This window comes from Mixophyes fleayi, chromosome 1 (assembly GCF_038048845.1).
Source record: "Mixophyes fleayi isolate aMixFle1 chromosome 1, aMixFle1.hap1, whole genome shotgun sequence".
Taxonomy (NCBI): domain Eukaryota; kingdom Metazoa; phylum Chordata; class Amphibia; order Anura; family Limnodynastidae; genus Mixophyes; species Mixophyes fleayi.
The window spans coordinates 182,930,435-182,949,578 of NC_134402.1; positions in this window are offsets into that span (position 1 = coordinate 182,930,435).

The window sequence follows — 19,144 nt, forward strand, 5'->3', positions numbered from 1 at the left end:
TTCCTCCCAGGCTCCTACCTAAATCTACCCTCACTAGGCGCAACCTTGATGCTATTGACACTACAGCTTTCTCCTCCTCTCTCGAAACTCTCCTCTCACCTATTCCCTCCTTGGCCTGCACTGACCAGGCGTCCTCTCTCTACAACCTCTCCCTCACTACTGCCCTTGATGCTGTTGCCCCGGCCTCCTCCATCCCCCAATGCCGCCTCATTCCCCAACCCTGGCACTCCAACTTCACCCGCTTCCTCCAAAAATGCTCTCGCACTGCAGAATGCCTCTGGAGAAAATCTCGTTCCCTGGCTGACTTCCTTCACTTTAAATTTATCCTCACCTCATTCTGCTCCACCCTCTCCCTTGCCAAACAATCCTTCTTTAAGTCCCTCATTTCTTCTCAGTCCTCCAATCCCCGCCGCCTCTTTGCCACCTTCAACTCCCTCTTCTCTCCACCCCCCCTCCCATCCCACCTTCCCTTTCCGCCTCTGACTTCGCCACCTTTTTCTCTTCCAAAATTGAGGCCATCAGACTTAACATCTCCTCCACCCTTCCCTCTCTTTCCCCCCTTTTCCCTTCACCTCCCCCCACCAACCAACTCTGGTGCTCCTTTTGCCTCACCTCGGGTGATGAAGTTCGCTCACTTATTCTATCCTCTCCACCCTCCACCTCCCCTCTCGATCCTATCCCCTTTCGCCTCCTTCGCTCTCTCTCCTCCACGGCCTGCTCTTACCTCGCTCACCTCTTCAACCTCTCACTCTCCTCTGGCATGGTCCCCTCTTCTTTTAAACACGCTCTTATCTCTCCCATCCTCAAGAAATCTAATCTTGACCCTACCTCTCCTGCTAACTATCGCCCTATCTCTCTTCTCCCCTATGCTTCCAATTTACTTGAGAGGATTGTCTACAACCGCCTCACCAGACACCTCTCGGACTTCTCCTTCCTCCAATCAGGCTTCCGACCCCTCCACTCCACTGAAACTGCCCTGGCCAAAGTTACCAATGACCTCCTACTAGCCAAATCCAAGGGTCACTTCTCCCTACTATTCCTACTCGAACCCTCTGCGGCCTTTGATACCGTTGATCACCCCCTCCTGCTACAAACTCTTCTCTCTCTTGGCCTGTCGGGTTCTGTCCTCACCTGGTTCACCTCTTACCTCGCTAACCGCTCCTTCTCGGTATCCACCTCTGCCTCTTTCTCAACCCCCTCCCCTCTCCCTGTTGGAGTCCCTCAAGGCTCTGTTCTTGGCCCTCTACTCTTTTCACTCTATACCTCCTCCCTTGGCGCTCTCATCGCCTCCTTCGGTCTTCAGTATCACCTCTACGCTGACGACATTCAACTCTACATCTCCTCGCCTGACCTCTCCCCCTCCCTTCTCTCTCGTGTATCCGACTGCCTCTCTGCTCTCCTCCTGGATGTCCTCGCGATTTCTCAAGATCAACATTTACAAAACGGAGCTCATTGTCTTTCCTCCCCCCAGGCTCCCCTCCCACCACGACCTCTCTATCACTGTTAATAACACCTCCATCTCTTCTGTCACCCAACTTCGCTGCCTAGGCGTTACCTTCGACTCTTCTCTCTCCTTCACCCCCCACATTTAATCCCTTGCCTCAGCCTGTCGCTTTCAACTTCGCAACATTGCCCGCATCCGACCTTTCCTCTCTTAGGATGCCACCAAAACTATCATCCATGCACTCATTATCTCCCGCCTGGACTACTGCAACCTCCTCCTCTCCGGCCTCCCCCTCTCCCATCTCCCATCTCGCCCCCCTCCGCTCTATTCTTAACGCGGCTGCTAGACTCATCTTCCTATCTCGCCACTCCTCCTCCGCATCCCCCCCCTCTGCCTTGCCCTACACTGGCTCCCCATACCCTACAGAATCCTTTTCAAACTCCTGACCACAACGTACAAGGCCACTGCCCCCTATATCACTGATCTCCTCTCCATTCACACTCCTGCCCGCTCTCTGCGTTCGGCCAATGACCGTCACCTCTCCTCCACTCTGATTACCTCTTCCCACTCCAGAATCCAAGACTTCTCCCGCGCTGCCCCCCTTCACTGGAATGACCTGCCTCGCTCCATCCGTCTCTCTCCCACTCTTAGCTCCTTCAAACGGGCACTAAAAACCCACCTGTTCCTCAAAGCCTACCCACCTTCCACCTAACCTCGCCTCCCCTCCTTTATACGCCAACTCACTCCCTCTGTACTTGTGTTTTGTTCACCCTCCCTTAGGATGTAAGCTCGTTGAGCAGGGCCCTCCTCCCTCTTGTGTCCTTACCAGCTCTTCTGCTCCATCTCTACCGCATTAGCCTGCTTGGAGCTCCTGAAGTGTCAGTATTTTTTGTTTACTGTTCAGTAATTTAATACCCTGTACTGTCTACTGTTTGTGCATTGTACGGCGCTGCAGAACTCTTGTGGCGCCTAACAAATAAAGGATAATAATAATAAAGGATAATAACTGTTTGAAGGGCTAGTAAGGCAAATTCAGTGGTTACAGTGTGTATGGAATCATCATAGAGAATGGCCGTAGTTGAGAAAAATGTGTTAGCATCAGAAAGGAGTGGACTGTTGTTCAGGAAGTTGATGACCCCAAAACTGGCACTCTTCCTAGAACAGAGATATGGTACCTCCTGCTTGGCTTCTTTATTCAACATCTTTTTTCAGGATGCAAATAGAAGACTTGATGACACCTGTGATATAAAATATAAAAATATGTTTTTTGTAGTCTTTTGAGAACGTTCAGGGAGAGATATTTTAGATTTAGTGGTAGGAAGACAAGAAACAGTTTATGCAGCAGATTGTGATTCACATTCAGCCAAGACCACAAATCGCAGAGAAGGGAACAGGACTAGCAGTGCTGAGAGCTTAGAGCTGGGATTGCATCTGAAGATACTATCCTTGCAAGTATTGCACTGTAGTTCCAGTTCCACCAAGGGAGATATATGCCTTCCCACTCTCCATAATATCTGAAAGATGCTGTCGCATAAATGGTAACTATAGATGTTAGGAGAGAGCCTTCCCTTACATTTACCTGAAACACAAGGACAACTGAAAATGAAACCTGGATATGTGATGAGGAGAGTGGAAGGAGAGCCAAGAAAATATATCAGTACTATCCTTGTCAGGATAGGAAGCTCAGGGTCAACAATATATACCCAGGCCAGATGTCATGATAGAAACATCAGGTTCAACAGTAAGTACACAGGCCAGAGATCGGGACAGACCAACTTCAAAGTGTTTCTGGGCAGCCACTTATGCACCAGTGAACCTAAATGCATGATTCCTGCAAGAGGCCAGATGCATGCAGATGATCGGTCATACAGATGTGAATTCCCCTGCGACCATGAACTTGTGCATATTATGAGAAGAGGGACTGGATTTTTCTTCTGAGTTAACACTAAAAGAAATGAGTAAAGGCAGCATGGCAGAGAGTGAAGGGGGAGCACAGACAGCATGGCAGAGTGTGAAGGGGGTGCACAGACAGCATGGCAGAGTGTGAAGGGCGAGCACAGCATGGCAGAGTGTGAAGGGGGAGCACAGACAGCATGGCAGAGAGTGAAGGGGGAGCACAGACAGCATGGCAGAGAGTGAAGGGAGAGCACAGACAGCATGGCAGAGTGTGAAGAAGGAGCACAGACAGCATGGCAGATTGTGAAGGGGGAGCACAGACAGCATGGCAGAGTGTCAATGAGGCCCAAAGCAGTATGGCAGAGTGTGAAGGGGGGCCAAAGCAGCATGGCAGAGAGTGAAGTGGGGCCAAAGCAGCATGGCAGAGAGTGAAGGGGGGCCAAAGCAGCATGGCAGAGTGTGAAGGGTGGCCAATACAGCATGGCAGAGCAGAGCCGGATTTAGACCTCATAGGGCCCTAGGCAAGATACTGGTTTGCCCCCTCCAGTGAAACAATCCATAGGAATGCATTTTTTTATTTTTTTTTTAAAGCATGGATTATATTAACTGTTAATACCTACTAGAGAAGATAGTGCAGACAATGATATACCAATAAATATTAACTTTTAATTGAATCCTTACAAAAAACAGAGCACAAATAATGTTATACATAGCTTTAATTAATTACATTTAAATGATAGGAGTTTTTTCAATAATCTGTTAAAATGATTACTTTTCATTACTCACGTTTGCTGATGAAAAGAAAGGTTATTTCAGTCCCAGACAGTTGATATTATTGGTCCAACTCTGCGCACTGTACCTTGATCCTCTGTATGATGTCACTTCAGTCCCTGCACGCCTAGTCCAAGCACACTGGGCCTGTGTAAGCTCTCACAGCTCCCTCCTACAAAAAATGTATTTGGCCAAATAAGTTGAAGTACAGAAGAAAAAAATGTCCCCTACTTCACCACTTTGATCACTTTTGCTCCTCCTTCACACTTCCCCTTTAGTACACTGTACTCCCTTCATCATCACACTGTGCCCTCCATATTTTTGCTCCCCTTGTTTATTTCCAAATTTGTGTCATCATGCCCCTCTGCTACATATTTTTGCCATTATGCCCCCTCATGCCCCTCTGATACTTATTATTGCCATCATGCCCCCTCATGCCCCTCTGCTACTTATTATTATTGCCATCATGCCCCCCATATACATATTATTGCCATCATGCCCCCATATACATATTATTGCCATCATGCCCCCATATACATATTATTGCCATCATGCCCCCATATACATATTATTGCCATCATGCCCCCCATATACATATCATTGCCATCATGCCCCCCATATACATATTATTGCCATCATGCCCCCCATATACATATTATTGCCATCATGCCCCCCATATACATATTATTGCCATCATGCCCCTCATATACTCCCTTAATACCTCTGACATTGCCCCTCCTTTAGTTAACTTACCTTCTATTCTGCTTGTTCGATGGCGCACTGCCGCTACTCCTCCTTTCTGCTCAGTCAGTGCTCCTCGCCACTTCTTACTGAAAATCACGTCGGGAGTGACGTCATCACGCCCGACATCATTTTCAGTAAGAGAGGAGAGGAGACTCCCGACGAGCGGTCAGCTTCTTTTTTTTTTTTTTCACTTCTTTCTTTTCGGCATTATGCCGGCGGACAGAGGGGGATGGCAGGCGGAGGGGAGCGCCCCTCTGCCTTGCCTGCCCCGCTCACCGTCGGCTCTGACAGGGCCCTCTAGGTACCGCTGGGCCCTAGGCAGTCGCCTAGGGTGCCTAGCGGGAAATCCGGCCCTGTGGCAGAGTGTGAACGGGGGCAGGAGAAGGGGGAGCAAAAGCAGACTGGCACAGGGTGATGAAGGGGGGCCAGGAGAAGGGAGGGGCAAAAGCAGTATGGAGGGTGCAGTGTGATCATAAGGAGGCACAGCATGGTGATTAAAGGGCACAGTAATGTGTGTGTGATGGCACAGCAGGCTTGTGGAAATATAATGTGTTTGTGGTAGGTGGTGGCTAAATAATGGGTTCTATTGTGTAGGGTGAAGGTGGGGCAATTTCATTTTATAGTGGGGACTATTAATTTAAGATGGGGCGGTTTAGGGGCTATTAATTGAATGTGGGGCTGAGTATAAGAAACATGAGGTCTACGTATTAAATGTGAAAATGAGTTATTTAATGGCAGTGACGGTTGTGGGATATAGGTATATTTATTATACGTAAATGCAATTCATTTATTGCAGGGGCTGTGGACAAATGTCTCTCATCACTCTTCCCTCTGACACTGGGGTGTGTGCAATACACTGCAGGCTAATGTTTTACCTGGAGACGGTTCTGCAGTTAGTGGAGATTGTCTTTGGCGCCCCGCTGCGTGTCCCCAGCTGTTCTCCGTCCGCTTTGCTGGCAATGTCACAGTTCTGGCAGAAGCTTATCTTCTCTCTGCTCGGCTGCACATCCTCCCCCTTGTTCCTTCTACCATGCTGCTCTCTCTCCTCCTTCCTGCACAACCTCTTCCTGTTACTCCCCCAGCCAATCAGGGCCTTCATCCTCCTCCTGTCAATCACTCCTGGGCACAAGTTTTCAGGAGCACAATTAACCCCTTGTAGCCCTGCATTTTAAAAGCGTTTATGCACTCCTCTGTGCTGTTCAACAGGGCTTTGGGGTACCACACATTCTCTATTTGTCATCCTATGTTTGAACTATTGTTTACTCATCCCATGCAGTTGTCAAGAGTTACCAATTATGAAGTGGCATAACGTCAATTGCATCCTGCCTGTGTCCTAATTGCTGTGTATTTAATATCTGCCGTTATATATATATATATATATATATATATATATATATATATATATATATATATATATATATATTCTTCCATTTCCATTGTACCATCAATCAATATACTACTTTACAGCATTGCTACCATCTCCAGTGTTTTATTACTACTATTGCTGAAGCTTGTGAATCCTGAACTCGTTACTCTGTGTCTCCTCATCCACCGTATGATTGTGTATTGCCTCCACTATCCTCTGTCAGTCCTTGCCTGGGAGACCGCGACCTGCGTAATAGGAGCAGCGGAGTCCATATCCCCTTGCGGGGATCCCTGTTGAATACCTCCTATCCGTTAGACTCCGTACTCCTGGGCAAGTCCTATATGGCAGAGGTAAGGGATCTATAAAACCACTCGGAGTCGTGACAAAATGCCCAAAGCAGCATTTGTGTTTGGTTGTATATTACACCCAAACCTTATTAGTGCAAGTTAGGAAAAATACAGTTTAATCCCTGCTAGGCCATCCTTAATTCTACAGCTGATAAATGTCAACGAGCGCTGACCCCTCCCCCCCCACACCAATCCAGGGTGCCAGACAATGCACTAAAAAGAGCTATTGAAATTCAAAGTACAAAGCCAGTTGGGAGCCTAACTGTATATTACACCCTACACGTATAGTAAAATTGAAAAAAAAGCAGCCTGCAAAGACTGTATGATAAGTAGAAATGCCCCAAGCTCCTTATCTCTTTGGGGGTAGATTACACCCTACACTTATAGTGAAAGTGAAAAAAAAGCAGCCTGCACTGCAAAGTCTGTACGATAAATAGAATTGCCCTAAGCAGCTTTTGTGTTTGGGTGTATATTATTCCCATACACTAATAGTGAAATTAAAAAAAAAAGCAGCCTGCAAAGATTGTACGATAAATAGAAATGCCCCAAGCCCCTTTTCTCTTTGGGGATAGATTACACCCTACACTTATAGTGAAAGTTTCAGAAAGATGTTGTCATCATCATCTTCAGCATCATCCTCACCCTCATCAGTGTGTACATCATCATCACAGACTATTAATTCAACTCCGCTGGAATCCGCCGTTAGAGAAGTGTCAGTACTTGGATGTATTTGTCGGTAAAGGCCTTCCTCGTGGAAGATGTAGTTTATTTTGATGAACATCATCTTTTCCACATTTTTAGGAAAAAACCTCTTATGTCGATCACTGACAAGGTTCCCGGTTGTGCTGAATAGTCTTTCTGAGTACACACTGGAGGCTAAGCAGCTTAGGTATTGCAAAGCAAGTTTGTACATGGGTTTCCAAATAGCTTGTTTTTCCTCCCAGTTTGGAAAGGGACTGTCTGACATTTCCATGTCACTCACCGGACTGTAAGTGCCATTTCCCGTGTGTTCAGGAACCATGGCCGTCCGCCATCCCGAGGGTCTGCGCATGTGCAGCCCTTATCAAGCCTTCAATACCTGTTGCTTTTAATTGATTGGATGATCAGGCAACCCTCCCTATTTAAACCACCTGTGATCATTACCTGGTTGCCTGATCTTGGAGTCTCATTCCCCATGAGCCTCTGAAGGTGTTCCTGTGTTCCTCGTGTATTCAGCTTCTGCTGATACCTGTTTACTGCGATTGTGGTTGCCAGACCACTTCAACTCTCCTGTGTTCATTGTGCCTGCACTCAGCTGATTCCTATCCGCTGCCTCCGTTACTACTACAGAGTTCCTGCTCACTTCAACTCTCCTGTGTTCATTGTGCCTGCACTCAGCTGATTCCTATCCGCTGCCTCCGTTACTACTACAGAGTTCCTGCTCACTTCAACTCTCCTGTGTTCATCGTGCCTGCACTCAGCTGATTCCTATCCGCTGCCTCCGTTACTACTTCAGTGTTCCTGATTGTCTCAACTCTCCTGTGTTTATCGTGTCAGCTCTCCGCTGCCTCCGTTACCACTACTACTGGATACCAGACCGCCTCAACTCTCCCGTGTTCATCATGTTTCCAGTTTCACTTACTACTGCTTCCTGAGTATTGCTTCTTTGATTCTGGATTACCTGCCGTGCGCTGCACCAACCTGATTACCGCTTCCACCCTCCAGTGGTCTCTCCTCCTGCCGGCCTTCAGCCTTCAGGTATCCCTGCACGTCGCTCTGACAGCCTGCTCTCCTGAACCGCGGTATGCATACTTTCCATTGACTTTGCTTTTGTATTGCATATCCATCTGGACTGAGTTGTGTTCTTCTCCGGAGCCTCCTATCCACTGAAGCTATTGTTACCATTGACTTTGTTTTCTATTGCCTGGATTGCTATTGAGACTTTGTATACTTCAAGCAGCGCTGGTCAGTTATTGTTGTATTGTGGATATCATCGTGGGATCAAGTTCTGTGTGCCCCGTGTATACTCTGCTTTACATTCATCTCCTCGTGCCCTTCCTCACATATATATAGCAGTGGTACAACTTGCTCACGCAGACCACTGACTCCTGTTCCCTGTGACACCAGTTTCAAGTATCCTCTCACATAGCAGTGGTACAACTTGCTACACGCAGACCACTGACTTCCCCGTTACCTACCTTCACCTGGATTCCATTCCTTCACTATAGACAGCGGTACAACTTGCTATACGCAGACCGCTGACTCTCACTACCTCCTCGCTACTCCTGGACATTCCTCCTCACTATAGCAGTGGTACAACTTGCTATACGCAGACCACTGACTCTCCTCACGTTTCCTTGTCCATCTGGATCCTCGTGTACATTCATCTACTCATTACCAGTTGCTGCTAGTCATAGACTTTCCTTGAGCATTCTCTCACCATCTGCTGTTTCTCCTGTTCCGTTGTCACCCTGCTACCAGAGAACCATAATACCAGCTATATTACTCTGGTAAGTCCATCATCTGGTGATATCCTGGGCAAGGACTCCTACTGCCCGTGACATTCCATATCAATTAACTCTTGAAAATAATCCACCACGATCCTTTGCATGTTAATAGTAGGATTGGATGGAGTTATGGCCGAGGTCACACATTTTTTGGTAAAATTTTCAATCCAGCCCAGATGCAAACTGTTGTGGTCTGCCACCTGCGTCATCCCTGCTTCTCTTTGAAAAGTACAATTTTGAGCAGCAGCTGCCTGAGAAACTGAAGGAGGAGATGTCGTCAAGCCAAGGACCAGTTCAGGGAACAACTTGCTGACCAATAGCTCCTTGCAACTGTTCAGATCTCTGTCATTTGGAACCATAGAATCGATGTAGGTCTTAAACCTCGGATCAAGCACAGTTGCCAAAGCATAGTGATCCGACCTCAAGATTTTAATACCTCTTGGATCATAGGCTTTACCAGATGACGTACAGGGATAACTACCATCAGGACTCGTGGCAGCAGCTGCTTGCTGCTCCTGCTCATCAGTGTACTGCTGTGAATCCATTTTACTAAGACCTCAAACACTTTGTAGTGCCAATTCAGAAAAATACAGTGCTATATTACAATTTCAGAACGCAGCAAATACAAGTTTTTTTGACGGGGAATATGACACCCCAAACACTTGTAGTGCAAATTCAGAAATATATAGTGCTGATATATTATAATTTCAGCAGTCAGAAAATAGTTGTTTTAAAAGGGGGGAATATGTCACACCACAAACACTTGTAGTGCAAATTCAGAAATATATAGTGCTGGTATATTACAATTTCAGCAGGCAGAAAATAGTTTTTTTAGAAGAGGGGAAAATGTCATACCCCAAACACTTTGTAGTGTAAATTAGGAAAAATGCCTCCTCTCTACTCCTCTATACTCCTCTCTTCCTGCTCTATTACTGCTCTATTCCTGCTCTATTCCTTCCTGCAACCTAACCCTTCTCTGTCCTTCTCTCAAATGGCGCTGGATCGCTGTGGATGCGGCTATTCATTCTGAAAATCCCGAGATCCGACGATGTCCCAATGACCTTTTGCCTCGTTTTGGAATGCGGATAGGTGGGAGAGTACCGAGCCAACTCGGCCCAACCCAACAAGAAAATGGCGACACTTGCACTCTCCTCTATTGGTGTTAGACGCAGATCTTCAGGTGGACCCCCACCGTTTCACTGAGCATACCTCCTTCCGTCTGCAATTTTCTTCTTTAATTTTTGCTTATAGTCAACCCAGCTGCCGAAATGTAATTAAAATATTAGCCTTCAAATGGTTTGCTAGCCAAAAACATGGTACATAATAGTGTAAATTTACTATTTGCACACAGAAATCACACTACAACTACACTGTTAAATGTGTGTGGCTTTTCCTGGGTGGATAATGGACCGAAAGTGACCTGTAAATTTAGAAAGTATACTTTGAGCCCACCATGTGCATTTGCTATTAAAAAAAGGCTTGACAGACATATTTCTTACGCAGGTACAATATGTGTCAAGGTCACAGTCGTTAGACTTGTACTATGTTTTTGAGGCATCATCATCATCATCATTTATTTATATAGCACCAACATATTCTGTAGCGCTCTACAATTGGGGACAAACATAGTAAACTAATAAACAAACTGGGTAAAACAGACAAAGAGGTGAGAAGGACCTGCTCGCAAGTTTACAATCTATGGGGCAATGGGAGTTTGACATATGAGGCTAAGGCTAAGTATACATTTTCTATTTTGGCCCAGCCAGGCTGCAAAGGTAAAAGTGACTCGTAAGATAAATGATCCTGTCACATAACAATGTTGGTCAGGGGGTAGTTGTCTTGTGTGAAATTGTGTAACGGGTGGTAATAGGGTAATGTAGTAAGCTTAAGAGGGTGGTTGAGGAATATTATAATCTTGTCTGAAGAGGTGGGTTTTCAGAGAACGCTTGAAAGTTTGTAGACCAGAGGAGCCTTATTGTGCGAGGGAGAGAATTCCATAGAGTGGGTGCAGCCCAAAAAAAGTCCTGTAACCGGGAATGGGAGGGTGTAATGAGGGTGGATGAAAGACGCAGATCTTGTGCAGAACGGAGTTGCCGAGGTGGGAGATATTTTGAGACAAGAGAGGAGATGTATGTTAGTGCAGCTTTGTTGATGGTCTTGTAGGTTAGTAAAAGTATTGTATATTGGATTCGGTAGAAAACAGGCAACCAGTGTAGAGACATACAGAGTGATTCAACAGAGCAATAACGATTTGCAAGGAAAATCAATCTTGCCGCAGCATGCAAAATAGATTGTAGGGGTTTGAGTCTGTTTTGGGGAAGACCAGTAAGGAGGGAATTGCAATAGTCAATGCGGGAGATGATAAATGCATGAATTAAGGTTTTTGCAGTGTCTTGCGTGAGATATGTGCGAATTCTGGAAATGTTTTTTAGATGTATGTAACATGATTTAGATATAGAGTCAATGTGGGGAACAAAGGATATGTGTGAGTCGAGGATTACACCTAGGCAGGGAGCTTGTGGGGTGGGATTTATGGTCATGTTATCAACAGAGATAGAAATGTCAGGTATGCTCTTGTTGGTGGGTGGGAATATTATTAACTCTATTTTAGAAAGATTAAGTTTTTAGTTGGCGAGAGGACATCCAAGATGAAATGGCAGAAAGACAGTCAGTTACACGGGACAACACAGATGTCGAGAGATCAGGAGAGGATAGATAAATTTGGGTATCATCCACATAGAGATGATACTGAAATCCAAAGGAGCTTATTAGAGTTCCAAGAGAAACGTTATAGATAGAGAACAGCAGAGGACCTAGCACTGAGCCTTGTGGTACTCCAACTGATAAAAGGAAGCGGAACAGAGGTGGTCCCAGAGAAATTAACAGTGAAAGAGCGATTAGAAAGGTAGGATGAGAACCAGGATAGAACAGTGTCTTGAAGACCTAGGGATTGCAGCATTTGTATGAAAAGAGAGTGGTCAACGGTGTCAAATGCAGCCGAGAGATCCAGGAGAATTAGGAGAGAGTAATGGCATTTAGTTTTAGCAGTGATCAGATCATTGACAACCTTAGTCAACGCAGTCTCTGTGGTGTGTTGAAAACGAAAGCCAGACCGAAGAAGATCCAACAGGTTGTTTGCGGAAAGGAAGCGTGTGAGGCGAGTGTAGGCAAGTCTCTCTAGAAAGAATCAAAAAAGATATTAGAACAGCGCTGAGACCTGGAATTAATCCTAGTAATTGAGTCCACGTTTGAATAAAACAGATAGGTTTATTTAAATATATACAATCCAATACACAACATATCATATAAATAACAAAATATCAGTGCACTGATAGCAAATCCCCCTCCGTTATAAACTGCATGCACAATATAGAATTGTAAGATATTAAGTCTGCAGCATGAAAACAACGTGATCCAATCACTTGTTCAAATTAATAGGGATGTCGATAGTTCATAGACCTAAAATCCTTCCAATATAAAATGCTTTCCAATAAAAAAGGGAATGTTTCCATTAATCCTAATGGATGTTTAGATGTAATGGTTCCTCATACGATACTGATATTCCAAAATGCACCAAATGGAGAAATGATACATAGATAGAGGAAGTATTATTCCTTAGGAATCATAACAGTTTGATGGTCAAATAGTTGACAATTCTCTCGCTACACATCGGAATAAAGGTTGGTAAATAATAATAAAGACTGCACCGGGAAAGTTCTGATAATTATCAATATTGCAATAGGAAATATTATATATTCCGTTACTTTCCTGGGTGTATAGCTGGTTCATTAACAGCCCCGGGGTAAATGCCGATAATATGTTCACGATCCTCACACAGGGTTCACCGACTCAGTCTCCTGTACGGACCCTTCAGCTCTGTGGCAGCGTGAAGTCAGAGACCATCGGAAAACACAGACGTATCTGCACTTGTATCCGTTGTTGTGGGAATTAGTAACAAGTTGATCCACATCTATATTCATATTCAAGGAGTGGAATGAGCTGTGCTAGTAACCTGCCTGACGCGTTTCTTCACCGAAGTTATTTCATCAGAGGAAATGTAAGTCTCTCTAGAAGCTTGGAGGGGCATGGGGGCTGAGATATGGGACTGTAATTTGAGAGAGAGTTTGGGTCGGAATGTTGTTTAGAATAGGAGTAATCACTGCGTGCTTGTATAGTGATGGAAAGGTGCCAGTAGAGAGCAAGAGATTACAGATTTTAGTTAGAGGTGAAATGAGCACAGAAGACAGGGATCTACCAATTTGCGAGGGAACAGGATTGTCACTCACCGGACGGTTAGTGCCTCTGGTTTGGGACATGGGTCTCTCTCTCTCTTGCTGGCGCCTGTTCTGCGCCACGGCCATCCACCATCTTGACCAAGGATTGCGCATGTGCAGAAACCACGGACTGTTAAAACCTCGCTCATAGTCTCATTGGTCAATCAATCACCTCTCACTACTTAAGGCACCTGTTACTCTATTACCGTTGCCTGTTCTTGGTTCTCATTCCCTTGTGACTCCGAGGTTTTTCCGGTTTCTACTCGTGCTCTCTGTTTGCTGTGGAATATACCTGCACCTGGACAAGTCGTCTCTCCATATCAGTGGTACAACTTGCTAGTCGCAGACCACTCTACGCTATCTGGTAACATACCTGCACCTGGACAAGTCGTCTCTCCATATCAGTGGTACAACTTGCTAGTCGCAGACCACTCTATGCTACCTGGTAACATACCTGCACCTGGACAAGTTGTCTCTCCATATCAGTGGTACAACTTGCTAGTCGCAGACCACTCTACGCTGCCTGGTAACATACCTGCACCTGGACAAGTCGTCTCTCCATATCAGTGGTACAACTTGCTAGTCGCAGATCACTCTACACTACCTGGTAACATACCTGCACATGGACAAGTCGTGTCTCCATATCAGTGGTACAACTTGCTAGTCACAGACTACTCTACGCTACCTGGTAACATACCTGCACCTGGACAAGTCGTCTCTCCATATCAGTGGTACAACTTGCTAGCCGCAGACCACTTCACGCTACCTTGTAACATACCTGCACCCGGACAAGTCTTCTCTCCATATCAGTGGTACAACTTGACAGCTGCAGACCACTCTACGCTACCTGGTAATATACCTGCACCTAGACAAGTCTTCTCTCCACATCAGTGGTGAGACTTACCGGTCACAGACCGCTCCACGCTATCTATTATTATACCAGCATCTGCACAAGTCTTTACATTTACCAGCGGGAACATATGTCAGGAGCAGCTTACCCTACTATTTTGCATGGTACCTGTTATTAGGACTAAAGTCTATAGTGCCTCTGAAGTATAGCTACGAGTCGCTGACTTTCCTGCTGCATTATTGATTGGTCCTTCCATAGACTTTATCCAGTTGTCATATATTGGTCTGCTGTATGCTACCTGTGTGCTAATGCACTTTGGAACTTTCTCCTCCTTTTATTACTGCTCATCAGTCTACCGTGTTACCATTGTTTTCATTGTTCAGAGACTCTGCATTTATATCATTGACATTCCCTTTCCTATTCAGTTGTACAGTTTCGTATATTCACCACACTTCCCAGAGGGCCGCGACCTGCACAGTGGCAGCCGCTAAAACCATACTCCCTTGCGGGAGTTCCTGGAGAAGACCAGCCACTGTGTTAGACTCCGCGCCTCTGGTATAGTGAAATTCCACCTGGTGAATTCTGGGTAAAACTCCTAGTGCCCATGACAAGGATCAAGAGGACAGGAGGTAGAGTAGGAAGATAAGAAGAGACTAGAAATTTCCTCTTCATTTGTTGGGTCAAATGAAGAGAGAGTGTCAGAGGGTAGTGGGAAGGATTTGAGCTGATTGCTTGTCGAGGAAGAGGATACCATTTCTAGTCTGATCTTATCAATCTTGTCCTTGAAGTAGGAAGCAAGATCCTGGGCACTGATAGTAGATGGAGGGTTCGGGGTGGGTGGATTAAGAAGAGATTTAAATGTATTGAAAAGGCATTTGGGATTAGAAGCCTGAGCATCGATAAGAGATTGGAAGTATGTTTGTTTTGCAGTGTCCAGAGCATTTCGATAGGAGCGTTAGACAGAAGTATATGTGAAGAAGTCATTAGAGGTGCGAGATTTACGCCAGTGATGTTCCGCTTTACGGGAAAGATTTTGAAGATTTCGTGTTGCTGTAGTGTGCCACGGTTGACATCGAAGTCGATGTGTAGTATGTAGTGTCGCTGGAACCAATTGATCAAGGGCCGTTGCTAAGGTTTGGTGAAAATGAGGTACTGCCATCTCAGGGGAGGAGAATGTACAGATAGGGGAGAGAAGGTGTTGGAGAGAGGTGGAAAATTGTTGAAGATTAATAGAATTAAGATTTCTGCGGGTATGAGGAGGATTGTTAGAGTTAGACAGTAGAGAGGTTAAAGCAGTGGTGGTGATTGTGTAGCTGATAAGGTGATGATCCGAGAGGGAGATGGGTGTGTTATGAAAATTAGAAACTGAGCATAGTCTAGAGAAAACAAGATGAAGGCAGTGACCATCCTGATGAGTAGATGATTCAATCCACTGGGAGAGGTCAAGTGAGGAGGTTAGAGAGAGTAGTTTGGAAGCAGCTTTGGATGGTGGGTTATCAATGGGATTTAGTAATCACCCATGATGAGGGTGGGGATGTCTGAAGATAAGAAGTGAGGGAGCCATGCAGAGAAATCCTCAATAAATTGTTGGTGTGCTACAGGGGGGCTATAGATCACCACAACACGTAGAGAGAATGGATTAAAAATGTGAATAACATGTACTTTAAAAGATGTGAATGTGAGTGACGGGACATTTGGTAGAACTGTGAACATGCACTGTGGAAAGAGAAGTAGTCCAACCCCACCTCCTTGTCTGCCTTCAGGTCTGGAGGTGTGGGTGAGATGGAGGCCACCATGTGAAAGTGCTGCAGGTGAGGCAGTGTCTGATTGCATGAGCCATGTTTCTGTTATTTCCAGAAGGTTGAGTTTTTTTGAGAGGAAGAGATCATGAATGGAGGTAAGTTTGTTACAAACAAAGCAAGCATTCCAAAGGGCACATTTAAAGGACTTTGGAAGAGAGGGGGGACAGGTGATGTGTTTGAGGTTTGCTATAGAGGAGTAGTGCTCTGATGTATGTGTGTGTGAGGAGTGTGAGGGACCTGGATTAGGTGATATATCACCGGCTAATAGAAGCAGAGTGAGAGAAAGATAGGAAAGGGGATTGTAAAATGTGTGACTTTTTATTTTCTGGCAACAGGTGGAGGCTGTACTTGTTAGAGATGATAAATAGGACAACAGTTCATGGGTGTTAACTAGAGGTGATTGGAGTAATGCAGGTGCAATGTAGACAAATGTTTGTGTTGATGGAGGGGTGAAAGATGATACAGTCCTAAAGATACTGCCATGAAAAGAGACCAAGAAAAGCAATTTGTTAAACATTGTGATAAAAGGAATAAAATCAAAAAAGTTAGGGGATTTTAAAGAATTACCTACTTGCAGTGTTCTGTATAGATAGACAAGTATTGCATAAATAGACTGTTGCAGATATAGCTTATTCCTGGAAGTAATCCAATGTAGTCTAACTGTGCATTTTCATACACTTAGTGCAGAAAACACACACATACGTCTCACCCCACATATGTCACCCCATAGACTGAAGCTAAGATGTAGTCAGGCTAATTTAGAAAAACACTACAGCTGTGCTAATTGGTCATCTAATCAAGGAAAATAAAACACTTGTTCAAAAGGCTACAAGAGGCCGGATACCTATCATAAATTAGGCATCAAAATTAAATTGTGGTTTAGAACAAGCATTTTCATATTACCGTTTCTGGATTTCATGGGTCATACGGTGATACAGAGCTATGGCGTTCACTTAATTAGTGACCTCCTCCCATAGGCGGGATTATTCAAAGGCGGCAAGTCGTCTGTTGCTTGAATTACATTTTTACACCACTTGCTTCGGGGGACGAGCTGGGCCCAGCATCATACATTGTTAGCTATAATAGAAATCTAATGTGAACATTGACAAATCAAACACTCATGTTAAACTATGCACATTTGAAAATCCCACCCCCTTAATCGACTTTATTGTATGCTTAAGCTAAACAATGCATTCCTCAGACCCCTACATAGTTTGCAAGTACATGCACATTAATATATAAATGCTTGTGCTTTCTAAATATACACCTGTAGCTTATAAAACAGGTAAAAAGGGGGTTATGTAAAGCCACAGATTCATCATTTGCCAAACACTTCCAATACTCAGTTATGCCTTTATTTCATTGTTCTCACCACCATACGTTTTGAAAGCAAATCCTTGTAAAAGTGGCTAAATGCAACACTACAAAAGAGGAAAGGAGTGAGTAACCAAAACAGCATCAGTTAAAAAGTCCACACAAGAAACTTTGCTAACTTTATAGATCCAGGTGTCTGTAATTGAGATTAGCTGCAGACACTTCCCAAACAAGTGTAACGGGCCTCAACCCCCTTCTGAGGGCCAGATAAATGAAGGTCAATTGGACAGTTTCCATTCTTCTCACTAACTAATCTGCAGTGTTTAAAGCACAGAGAACTCACCAATATCGAAGTCAGATTCCAGAGCAGAGCTATGGCATCAATTTGCTTATAAATCTAAGGAGAGGGCAAAAAAGAGGCATAAGGATGATTGAGAGCAGAGCCGTAACGAGGCCGGTGCGGGCGGTGCCACCGCCCCGGGCGCAGTCCCAAGGGGGCGCAGTGGCCGCCCGCACCGACTTCTGTGTGAGGAGTGAAAAGAAAAAAAAAAAATTAAACAGACCTCAGATTCAGACTGCCGGCCGCCCGGCGCATCCAAGATGGCGGCCGGCACCCGGCTCCACCCCCTTCTGAACTCTGCCCTCTGCCTCAGCGTCTGATGTCATGACGTTGCTAGGCAGCAGAGGAGCAGAGAAGCAGAGAGGAGCCAGGCAGCGACGGCTGGACAGGAGGTAAGTTTCAAAGCAGGGGAAGGGGGATGTAAGCTTCAATTATGGAGGGGATGTAAGCTGCAATTATGGAGGAGATGTAAGCTGCAATTATGGAGGGGAGGGGGGGATGTAAGCTGCAATTATGGATGGAGGCAGGGGGGGGGGAATGTAAGCTGCAATTATGGATGGAGGCAAGGGGAGGGGGAAAGTAAGCTGCAATTATGGATGGAGGCAAGGGGGGGGGGAAATGTAAGCTGAAATTATGGAGGGAGGCAGGGGGGGAATGTAAGCTGCAATTATGGAGGGGGGAGGGGATGTATGCTGCTATTAGGGAGGGGGGGAATGTGTGCTGCTATTAGGGAGGGGAGGAATGTGTGCTGCATCTTGCTATTATGGAGGGGGGGGATGCGTCTATGCTTTATGAGGGATGGGGTGGTATGCTGCCATAATGTGTGAGGGAAGGGGGGTATGTATTAATATAATGTGTGATATGAGGGTAGGGAGGTTGGGTGTCTTAGTACATGGGTGGGAGTTAGGCTATTAATTTAATGGTGACGTTTAGGTGGGGGCTAATTATTTAATGGGTACTAGTTTATTTGTGAGGTGCTGGTGGGTCAATTTAATTTATTGATGGGGCTTTTTAATTTAATGGTGGGGTCTATTAATTTCAGGTGAGGTATTTATCTGTATTGCAGTCACAAGAATGCTCTCTGTATAGTATGGTGGTCATAGAAATGCTCTCTGTATAGTATGGCTGTCATAGGAATGCTCTCTGTATAGTATGGCGGTCATAGGAATGCTCTCTGTATAGTATGGAGGTCACAGGAATGCTCTCTGTATAGTATGGCGGTCACAGGAATGCTCTCTGTATAGTATGGAGGTCACAGGAATGCTCTCTGTAAGGTATGGCGGTCACAGGAATGCTCTCTGTAAGGTATGGCGGACACTAGGAGGCTCTTTATATTGTATGTGTGTGTGTACATGTGTGTGTATATATATATATATTTTTTATGTAAGTGCACATCCACATTATTTATGTAATAAATGTATTGCTATACAGCATTACACTATGTGAGTTTCTTCCTCTCCATTATCCTGAATCCTACTGATTGTATGAAGCATCTGCTATTCCCATGGGG